Source organism: Ambystoma mexicanum, chromosome 9 (assembly GCF_040938575.1).
Source record: "Ambystoma mexicanum isolate Mex_15411 chromosome 9, UKY_AmexF1_1, whole genome shotgun sequence".
NCBI classification, from domain to species: domain Eukaryota; kingdom Metazoa; phylum Chordata; class Amphibia; order Caudata; family Ambystomatidae; genus Ambystoma; species Ambystoma mexicanum.
Window position 1 is genome coordinate 254973091 of NC_090931.1, and position 12099 is coordinate 254985189.

The window sequence follows — 12099 nt, forward strand, 5'->3', positions numbered from 1 at the left end:
CCCGGACCTGGATTGTCGGGTGGACGAATACATTCATCAGTCCATTTGGTGCCAGGCGGTCAGCCTGGCAGCAAGAGAACCCCACATCCAATCCATGGAAAGGAGTGAACAACCGTGAGGCACAGTGCACGCAGACTTTGGATCCACGGGGAGGGGCACCTACTTCTTGGCGGTGATAGATCAATGGTCTCGGTATCCTCAAATAGAGCTTGTAGAATCGACAGCCAGTGACCACACCTTCCAGGCCCTGGATAGAATCTTCACCACCCATGGATTTCCGTTTGAATTATGCTCTGACAATGGACCACCTATTCAAGGCCAACAGTTCGGAAAATACATGGAGGAGTGAGGAATACGGCATCGGAAGGTGACTCCCCTCTGGCCAAGGGCCAATGGTGAGGCCGAAAGGTTCATGGGCACCTTGAACAAGGTGTTCAGGATATCTCTGAATGAAGGAGGAGAACTACGGAGAAACCTATTTCAGTTCCTCCAGGAGTACCGGGCGACTCCACATCAATCCACGGGAGTAGCACCTGCGGAAGCATTTTTCAAGCGGTGCACCTGAGGCCTCCTACCAGAGGTGGAGGGAAGAGAGCCGGGAAGCATCGACAACGAAAGAGTACGAGAGGAGCAACAGGTACGCAATGAGCGGCAGAGTGCCCGGAGAAACCTCCGTCAGCCCACCATTTCAGTGGGGGACACTGTGCTAGTGCGCAACCACCATCCCGAGGGAAAGTTATCCCTTACTTATGAGCCAAACCCCATGAACGTAACCCACATCAATGATTCCATGGTAACTGCAGCCGATGAAAGGGGGACCATGATGCGGAGTGTGTCTTATTTCAAGAAAATCGAGGACCGCTCATCTGATGAAGGCCCAGTGGACAATGGACCGATGACCGCGAGTGCCAGTCCGGCAGCCGGTGACGGCGAGGCCAGTGGGACCATGATGCGGAGTGTGTCTTATTTCAAGAAAATCGAGGCCTGCTCATCTGATGAAGGCCCAGTGGACAATGGACCGATGACCGTGTGTGCCAGTCTGGCGGCCGGTGACGGCGAGGGCGGCGGGCATCCGCCACCAATGGACTCTTCACTTCCGGCCCCAGTGCGTTATCCGGAGGTACCCAAGCAGGGAAGGGCGCAGGTGTCTGGCCCGGTTCCAGGACTTCATCATGGACACTGATCCCTGAACCGCAGGGATGACAGTAATGACTCAAGTTGGGCCCGCCTGTCATTAATGTGTACCACAGTGATAGCCCTGTTGGGCCATGTGATACCATGTTATATGTTATTTGTTGTTCTTTGTTCTTTAAAGAAAAGGAGGAATGTTACGGAGCAATACGTATGGTACTACGCATGCGCAGACCTCGTTCCGGCTCGCGCATGCGCTGTAAATAAATGAGAGCCTGTGCGTGCCAGTTGCCACAGGGACCCTGAAGCATCAAGATGTGTTAGTGTATTTCTTTTTACAGGTGCGTGCTTGTGTGACGGGGTGGCCTGGGGCTTACCATCCAAAAAATATGATGTCAACGGAGCTTCCATTACAAACTTTGTTTATTTCTAACAGATTCTTATCAAAATGTTAGGGCAAAGGTTCCAGAACTTGCTACAATAAAGATTACAAAAAAGCTTTTGAGCAGTGCACCTGTGAAGTTACTACAGGGCTTCTAAAATGAATCCTTTGAAGCGTGTTTGTGTGTGCGTATATGCCTGTGTGTGTTTGTGTGCGTGCGGAATGTGCATTTCTTCCTCCATCTAGTTTTTTTTATGCGTTCCTGTATGATATTCTTGGATTGGGTATGCAAATATGTGTGCATGTGTACCTTAATCACCACAATGATACATGGGCTGTGAGAGCGGGCTGCGGGAAAGGACCCTCTTGTGGGTGTGTGTTCCTGAACTCATCCCAGGAACAGAGATAGTGCGCGTGTGTTTGTGCGCATCTGTTCTTCTGTTCTCCCTGCCTAGCAGGATCACGCCCCGCCGGGTGTGTACTAGGTATGGTTTTTAACACTATCGTAACTTGTCCATGGCACACATTGCCCATGATGTCACACATGAATTCACAAATGGCATCATCAATGACTTCACTGAAAACTTCCCATAGGAAACTAGCACTGACGACATCAAAGATATGTTAGGTCACACGTCATTGGTGCTAAGCAAAGGACTTGCTCAGCCACCATAATCGACTTACGAGACCACAATACACACAATGCTGCATGCCATGAGCAGTATACGAAGGGGGCGGGGGATGTGTATGAGAGTCATCAGATGCACACAGAGACTCTAATGCAATCTCTGGTGGAGGATGTGTGCACCACTATTCGTGTATGATTTGTTAATGTGGGAGTGTGTTTTGATTGGATATGGGAGGCATCTGGCCGAGTGAGTTATGCAACATGAGCCCCTCGGAGACACTATGCGAAACCATGTCACACAGAAAAGACTGGCATACAAAGAAAAGCCCTGCCATTTTTTCTAGAGGCTAAAAGATTTGAAGACATTCTGTCAACTTGTTTAGGGGTTATTAGAGTGATGATTATGCATTATGCACATCTAGTTTTGAGATGCTGTCATCAGCCAGACTGCTAACATACCACAAGTCAAAAGTTGCTGGACCTGTTGGGGGGTATACTCGCTACGAGAGTGGAACCTTTTCTGAGCGACAATCTCCGAAGAGCTGGACATGGGAAAGATTATCCCCCATAAGCCACTGACAGGTGACACTGCTCAATTAGTGGATGGAGCTTTCCTTTTGCCTATATAAGAACCTCAAGACGCTTGTTGACCCTTTCTGCGTGTGTGTTAGATTGCGGATGGTAGCTGACTGACATGTGAGAAGAAATCTGCAAGAAATCTAGAAACAGAGACCATACAAGAGAACAACAAAGCCTCTAACCACTTCTGGTAGGCCATGTTGCCAGGTGATTTCCTTCAGACGCACAGTTACCATCTTATTTTTCTTTCATTTTAGAGCAGCATCTAAAAATGTAAAATGTTCTTTCACATACAAATTAAATGTATTGCAATTTGTTATAGCAGTGCAACTTGTGTAAAACAGGAAACATTAGTTTTATTTGTAAACTTTTAAAAATAAAGAGTTGGGGTGTTAATTTTAAAGCACTGCATTTAGTTGCATACCCTTCATGTAAAAAGATTTGTACTACTCGAGAAAACAAAAATAATAATTTCCTTATTATCTGAGAATTATGATGACTTGATCTCCTTCTTCCTCCATTTCGGGTTCTGGAGAACGCTTGGCCAGACTATGCTCAGCCGGATGCCCTTTCACTCAGAGCTCTTCATGGCAGACTCCACAGATACTTTGAGGAGTCACTTTCTACACCTGAAAAGGAGAGCCAATGCAATTCTAGATGGCAACCCTTGGGTAAAGCATAAGTTTGAAATGACCTCTTGGGTTTCAAGCACTCTGCATCAGAAGCAGGGAGGGGTGCAGTAAGGTAGGCAGCTGACATGGCCAAAGCATGTAGGGTTGTATGTTCTGCTCATGAGCGACACATTGATAGAATATAGAAACGTTGGTATTTGCCAGACAGAGCCTTCCCCCCTGTCCCCATTTGCCACAGAGAGAGAAACAAAGGAAATGACATGGTATGTTGCAGGAGCGTTTTCTCTGCTTTCCAAAGCATTTGGAACTTGACAACCTGCAGGCATCCGTTTACCGGATATTAGAATGTTCTTGAGAAAACACTTTAATCCCATGCATTAGGAAGACGAGCACATTGACCTTCTGGGCTGGGCACTCCACTGCGCAGCTACTGGACAAGGATTGTGATCACAGCTTAAGGAGAGTTTCTAGTGGCTCCCTTCAGAAACAATACGTGCAGCATCTGTATGATTGTGACACAGGGTGTTAAACATGTTTCTATGTTCCAAACCTATGACAAGTCTCCTTAAGGCATGCTTCAAACCAGCTGGCACGGCAGGCTCCATCAAAACAAAACAGGTGATGGCTGGAAGGTTTAGAATTAATCTTAACTTCTGCCATTGCTCTGGGCAACCCTCCAGACCATTGTTCTTTGCCTGCCAAGCCATTACAAAAGGGCAAAGACCATATGCAAATCAGGCTTGGTCCCACCCCAAAAGGGGCAGTCCAGCCCAAACTGCTAGGCCACATCCCTTCTGCATGAGACCACAAGCATCCCCAAACATGTGTTGGTCTTGTTGGGCCTCATCAGTGAGGAGTAGCTTTGGTCTCTAGGCCCAGCAGGCACAGGACCCACTTCTGGGCATACCCATCCCACTCGGCATGACTACAGCAAAACAGAACAGGTGATGGCTGGAAGGTTTAGAATAAATCTTAACCAATGGCACGAACTCTGGCCTCCATACCTGCCCCTGTTGCCCAGGTACTAGTTATGGCCCACCAGGCATCTTCAACATAGGCACTATGGACCCTCCATCTATGCCCCAGACTTGGCAGAAGGCTCTGCACCAAAAGAACTCAAGGTTTCCCATTCCATATAGGTTTTGGATGAACACACATTTTCCAAGTCTTGGGTCTTCCACACCTCATTTGATCAAATGAGGATATGGATGGAACTAAATGAACAAATCTTTCACCTTTGAAGTTTGTGCTCCAACCCTTGCAGCAAAACTTGGTTGCCATTGACTCTGAATAAATTAACTGGATCTTCCCCACGGCGGTTTGGTGTCACAGAGGCGGGGAGAGTATATCCAACATACAACTGGTGGCAGCAGAAATTGCTTTCTGAAAGCAATGTTTGTACTATGATGCACCTGATGTGGGCACATTACTAACCCTGGTTCACTTGTCACACACTATGGCCCTCATTACGAGTCTGCCGGTAACCGGAAGGGGCTACCAGCGGGTTAGCGGCAGACTCGCCTTATCTTTTCCACCATCTGCTATCCCAGTGCTAGCAGGATATCACGAGCGGCGGAGGAACGGTAAGTTACCATTCCCCTGGAGTTCTCTAGGACTCCAGGGGAATGGGAACCCTGAAGCACTGGCACTGCTAGTGAAAAATCTGGAGGTAGGGGCCTGAACTACCAGCAGGTCAGGCCTGCCGGTTGTTCAGTGGCCCTCCCGGCAGACTCAGAGTATGCCGGTCTGGAAAGGGTGCCGGTAACCGTTGTTACCGGCACATTAATTAGGGACCGGCATGCTCGTAATGAGGGCCATATGTGTTGATTTGCATAAGGCTGCAATAACGTATTGTGTTTAACGTTTTTTGTGTCCTTGAAATGCAATTCTTATGTTTTCTAGAAAGGCTTAGATTGATGCTTTTACAATTTATTTGGGCATCTGTTCTCCATGTTACATGAAAGTTGGTGCAAAAGGGAGGGGTAGTCGGCTGTCACCATGTGTATGTTGGATATGCTCTCCCATCGACTCCGGATATGGCAAAGGTTGTGGCATAGATATGGCAGAAGCCATATTCAATGAAAACAGTGAATGCAAGATTTGAGACCAGGTACACAACCATGGCTCTTGAAACTATGTATGTGCAATTGTGTTGGGTTGGCAGCTCTGAATAAGAGCAACATCCTTCCTGCCTTGGTTTCACCACCTACTGACAAGACACATAAAGATCTGGCCTCCTTGTGCAACAACATCAATTTGAACTCTCCACTGCATATCAGGCTTCTGGCCAATCTCGTCGGAAACAGACCAGTAGAAACAATACCCGCCAACTGATGTTAAATAATGTGTTCCCCACAGTGCACAGGGGAGACGAGGCGAGATAAGAGAGAAGGAGTGCAATAGCTCTCTAGAAAAGAAAGCGGAGGTCAACATCCCTCAATTTCCAAAAAGCTCAAAGCAGCACTTTCCAAGAATATGTTTTAAGATAAAAATGACCTTTCACTCATCATATGTCTGTACCAGGAGAAACGTAGCCAAAATCGTGCTCTGGTGTGTGCAGCGTGTGGGAACAGAGTGATAAAGGGCTCAGGGAAACCTTTGAGGCTAGATGAGGGAGTGAGGGGCTTGAAAGGCTACATCTTTGCTGTCTGCATGCTTCTGTGAGTGTCGCTCTTTATGCTTACATGGACATAGAAAACAAAATGCTGGTGTATTGGAATGGTAGTGGATCGGGACATAACACTCGTAGAGTGCCACCTTCGAAGGGCAAGTCCCAGTGCCCCCAAGCATTTCCTTGTTCTCTGTCCTAGTGAGCAACTGCCAGGGAAAGGACACCATAGATTCCATGTGTCCCTGCAGAGCCAGGCATTGCCATGGCTGCTGTGAACCCCATGCTGCCACCCAAACCCACCTATGCTGATGGGTTCCTCACGCAGCCCCTCCACCAGGCTAGTGCACACATTGTCCTTGTGAGGTGTAATAACAAACAAATGGTCTGAACATCTACCTTTAAGTGGATGGTGGATTGCTTAAGGTGGTAGGAAAGTTGATACTTGAGGACAGGCACCACGTGTTTACTTTTGAACTATCAACTTTCCCAAATCCACCTTGTCCCACCACAGATAATCCTATCCATTTGATCAAACTGGGATATGTTCTAGACGCAGGATCTTCTTCTGGTGCAGAGAGTGGTGGTTGTGGTGAAAAAGGATGGCTTTGGTTGGTGGGTGAAAAGGCTTTGGGACTCACAACGTCCTTCATTTGCGTGTTTGCAAGCGTCCAGCTCCAGATTCAATGTAAGCGTCCAGCTCTGGACACATTGCCAGCGTTCAGCTCCAGATGCATTGCCAGTGTTCAGCTCCAGATGCATTGCAAGCTTCCAGCTCTGGACACATTGCCACCGTCCAGCTCCAGATGCATTGCAAGCGTCCAGCTCTGGACACATTGCCACCGTCCAGCTCCAGATGCATTGCAAGCATCCAGTTCCAGATGCATTGCAAGCTTCCAGCTCTGGACACATTGCCAGCGTCCAGCTCCAGATGCATTGCAAGTGTCCAGCTCTGGACACATTGCCAGCGTTCAGCTCTGGACACATTGCAAGATCCCAGCTCCGGATGCATTGCCTGCAGATGCATTTTGCACATCTTTATTGCCAAGAGAATTACTTTATTCCAGTTCTGATTATTTTCACCAGGAAAACTCTGACAGATCTCGAATAAAAGCCGAGCCATGGTGACATGTTGAAAGGGGTGAGGGTTGGGGGGGTTGTCCTCTTTCTGCCACAGGAGCTTACTCTCCCTCTCTCTCTCTCACGTTTTAGGGCTCGAGAGCCACTGCAGGTTCATTGCGGCTGACAATCTCTGGCTGGCCAAGGACAGGCTGCTCTAGAACAATGTGCTGGAGTAAAAGGTCGCAGGTTATGGGCATTTAAGGTCTTCTTCACTATGGGCATTAAAGGAAATTTTTGATCCTCATGGAAAACACCACTGATGTCCTCTGTTTCAACAAGCAACGGTGGTTCCAGGTCTAATGACCACTGTTATTTTGTTGTGTGGGTGTAGGAATGGACCGTCTCCTGTCGGATTGATCTTACAACTGAACAATTGCAGCACTGGACATTTCACTCAACAGTGTTAATTTATATAAACCAGTATTTTCTGAACCCGTTTCCTTCTCGCAGATTTGGTCATATGGCGTTCCACCCCACACAGTGCAACTTCCCTAGTCACCCGGAGCTTCCCTTTTCCCCATCTGTGTGCCCATTTCCCTGCCTACATTTCTCTCCTGTCCCCACATCTTTTCTCCTTCTTGCCTTCATAACTTGGCTTCATCCTGGTGCCGAGAGCAGGGAATGCCACCCCACACCTTTCCCTCTGCTGTCTATTTCTCTCCTTCTAGTCTTTATGCTTTCCCTATCTCTGCCCAACAGACAGCCCCCCCCTCTATAAGACTAGCTAGGTGGGCCTGCTAAGCTTGACACCCCTAAGAGTGGGATCCGCTGGGAGTGACCCATCTTAGAGGACAAGCATTCCCTAAACAGGGATATGTGTTATCCTCACTTGTCTCAGGAAACTAATAGTTGTGTTGGGTAAATGGGAGTTGACTTGTGTGATGAATTACCTCTTCCTACACTTATGGCTGGTGTGGTTTCTGACCCTTCTCAGGCACGTCCTCAAGTCAGGACTAGAGAATGGGAGATAAGCCCAAGTACTAGCTGCATGAAGGCTAAATCAGTGTTTAACCTAGAGAGGAGAGTAACCAGCGGAGCTGCAGAGGAGGAGCGATGTCCTCCTGGGACCCGAGAAACCAGACCCCAGAGTGGGGGCAGAGCAACCAGACACCAAGGCCGGTTTAGAGAAAACAGACCTGTGGCCAGGTGAGAGAAACCCAACCCCAAGGCAAGGTGCGAGACCCGAGACCCCCAGGGAGAACGTACTGCAAGATTCCTTGGTTGGAGCACCCAAGAAGATTACCTGGTGTGTACTAATAACCAGGAAGATTCCCAAAGGTCTAGGAAGACCAAAGGCTGAGAAAAAAACAACCCTGGTAACCAAGGAACAAAGAGACTAACCAAAGAGTGACACGCAACCCATGGAGAGTAAGTTTGAAGAGACTTTTTCTTGTACTGCTTTGATATAGGTACATCTGCGTGGGGTCAGAGACCAGCCAGCATTCCCTTATTTGGACAAAGGCCCGTATAATAGCTTTGATAAAGTTAAGGTTATTTTGTTTATAGTGGTGGGGACAGCAATCAGTGTAGTTTAGGTTTCTGGTCGACAGACTTGGATTATTCTGTACCACACCCTGATACGCACTCTTTTAGACTACTTTTCTTTAGAGCAGGTCCGAGAATGAGGGACAGCTCAGATTTCGGGTGGTCAAATTAAGAATGATTGAACCCAAAATGCCACCTTGTCCGTCTCCAGATTCCGATTTACCACATTAGTTCATAATGCTCCCATAGAGGAACTTCCTGCTTCTCTGTAGATAAGTCACTAAACTGCACAGGCATGTACCCCACTTCCCAATCGAGGCTGAAACCATACTTCTTGTGACACATGCGACACATGTACTTTCATTCTGCTACAGCGTCCGAAACAAGCCATTTAAACCCATTGCTACAGGTGACTCTAGGTTCCTGGCGTGAAAGCGAGTGGTTTTGCAGCTGCTTCAAGGCCATGATGTAGCGCGGTTCATGCTCTGTCTGCCCGGGACAACAGCATGGTATTCCCCTGAAACACTTTGGCGCTTCGGACACGCCTGCCCTTTCTTCCAAAGTTAGCCTCTCATCTAAATTGTTTTGTGAGCCTCTCGTCTAAAATACGTGTGCTTACCTCTCCAGCCCTGGCCACTGTTTGCCGCACACACTGCATGTTGGCACAGCACTTAAGGTTTATTTGTAGTGCACTAAGGAGTGTTGCACTTCCAAATGGCTTTTTGCCACTTACATTAACCTTGGTAAACGAGCACCAAAGGTCCTCATTGCTCATGGGGAGGTGTCTTGCATTCATGAATGCTGCTGAGCGGGGGGATCTTGCAGTGCATGCATAAACGAACACACACACATGCATGCTCGCACACACACACACGTGCACACACACACGGGTGCCTCAGTCATGTTTTAACGCCAGGTGCCTGGACCTGCGTAGAGGGAGGTGGTGCAGCTTAACGCAAGTTTACGAGTTCTCCTACAACCATGGGGGAGTTTTCCTGTGGGATGTAGGAGAGTATCCTACTTCAAATGCACTCCCTCCAATCTGCTGTAATTTGGGCTTCTCTTTACATCTTTTCTGTGGACCATTGCCCTAGGGCATTCTCTCTTTTACCTTCCTGGTTCCCAACTTTGACATTTGACATTCTAAGTTCCCGACCTATAAATCTTGGCACAACGAATCTTAATCGCTGGTGAGCAAAGCATATACCCATTTGGATGTGGCGCTGAATGCCAATTGGCATAGGAGATAGATTATTCTCCGCTGCTTGCCATCTCTATGTACTTTCCTCTTCACCTCCTCCTCCCCCCTCTCACTCCAGTGCTAATACCCCACAGTCGCTGAGATTGGTGTCCTGGGACCTTATGTGTCCTTCTGGGTCACGGCCATCTGCCCAATCGCCCTCAGCCTTCTGCCCATCCCAGCACTTGCCTTCGGGCACCCACTGGCTGGTGTTATCGCAGACCTGCACTTGTTATTGGAAGGTGATTGCTCTGTACCAACTTATCTCTGCCAGGCACTTACTGTTGCACACAACGCACTTTCCTCTGTGGGACTCCTATCACTCACCCCCTCCCTGTCCTTTCTCCGTCTCCCTGCACTTGCCCACAAGGCCTAGTAGGACCACCCCTTTGCTGTTCAGTTCATTCTATTTGCCTTTGTCTCCATGTTCCCTCCCCCTTTGCCCTGCGGGCGCTTTGAAGCACAACTTCTTGATGTATAAACGCCTTACATAGGCACAATAAAATAAATATACGACCACATTGCACCGATCGCTCATCCAAAAATTACTGACACACAATTGATGGCTGTTAAACGTCCTGATGTGTGGAGCTACCACCTCCAAGATCTCAGATCCTGACCACATCCTCTGCCAAATTTGGTCTTAAATACACTGAGATCTTCCCACTATGAAAACAAGATTTTCCGCCCTCCAGAACGGCAGACCTTCAGAACTCTGCTTCATCAGTGATTCAAATGTGGCCGGTTTTCACAAATAAGCACTTTCCAATGATACAGGATGCAAAGTGAAAGCCTCACTCTTTTTAGGGCACAGTGAGCCTTTCTGCAATTTGTTACAGAGAAAAAGCACTTTTCGTCATATGTCTCCTTCACTGTAAAAAGAGAGAAGTTTCCAAAGGTTCTAGAGTTAAACATCAACTGCACACATACTGTATTGTTAGATCTATTCACAATTTCAATGTCACAGACAATACACTGGCCTGCATTCTTGTCATAGTCTGCCCCATAATCTTTATTTTTTTGGGTGGGGTTCTTGTATTGTGCTACAGAGTTTCTGCCATAGACCTAGACTATCAAAAGCAGGAAGTGGGGAGGGAGCAAGGGTGGTTTGAGGTAAGACTTTGTAGGTGGATATAAGCAGGTCATAATTAGGAAGTATTCCCAGCATTTAGTAGACATGCATTCCAGAACACTAACATAAACAAAGCATGAGATCAGTAAGTTCTGATACTGTGTAGAATCCTTAGGACATGTGTTCAAGGTTCATGGCTGGCTAGTCTTTGGGAACATCAAGGCTTTCAAGGTTTTGGGGGATTTTAAGTGATCCGATTCAGATCTGAGATCTTGGGGTTCATAGCTGCACATATCAGGACATCTAACAGCCATCCATGTTTCCTCCTGTCCCCTTCTGTTAGTAAGTTGCAGCAGTGAAACGTAGGCGACTGCGGCAAGTAATGATTGATTCTGTTAGTAAGTACTTCAGATGGAAATTGCAGAAAGGTCTGCAGCTGATACAGCGAGTATTAAACTCCATCCTTGGTGGTATACACTGACATCTATGTGTTTTAATCGAATTTTAACTGTCAAAATCCTTTTCGATTCTTTTACTGAATTGTTTAGCACAGAATGCAGGGAACAGGGGACCCCACATCTCCTTCACCCTGACCCCACCCCACCCCACCCAATATTCCTTGACCCCCCCAACGCACTATCTACTTTCTGGTGGTAAAAACAGTACAACAGAAATCAACCTTTTGGGGTCAACCAAACCACAGAAATCCACTTGTAGTCAGTGTAGAGCTTGATGGGCTTTGGAGTCTTGGTCAAATCGTCTCAATTCAAGGATTTGAGAGCCGGCTCCATTTTGCATACATGTGGTTTTTGAAGGGCTGAAGAGATGGAAAGGCAGTCGATCAAGTTTGGTCTTTTTATTTTGCAATTTACTTGTGGGGCATGTATTTTCTTACGTTTGCCATTCCACATTTTGTAGATTAAGGCCCTCATTACAACTCAGACGTTAAGGGGTTAACCGCGCCATAAAAGGTGGCGGCGCCGTTAAACCCTTAACACCTGATTACGAGGTCCCTTTGCGGGTTGGAGACTTTAACGCCTGCTTTTTGCAGGCGTTAAAAACCAACCCGCAAAGGGACCTTGGTGCTAAGTACGGTGCCGCAATTTGCGGCACCGTACTTAGCACCTTCCCCATTTCCATTGAGTCCTATGGGGCAAAAATGGGAATGGGGAAGGGGCATGGCGGCATGGGGAATTACCGCCCCGCCAACCTTGGAATGG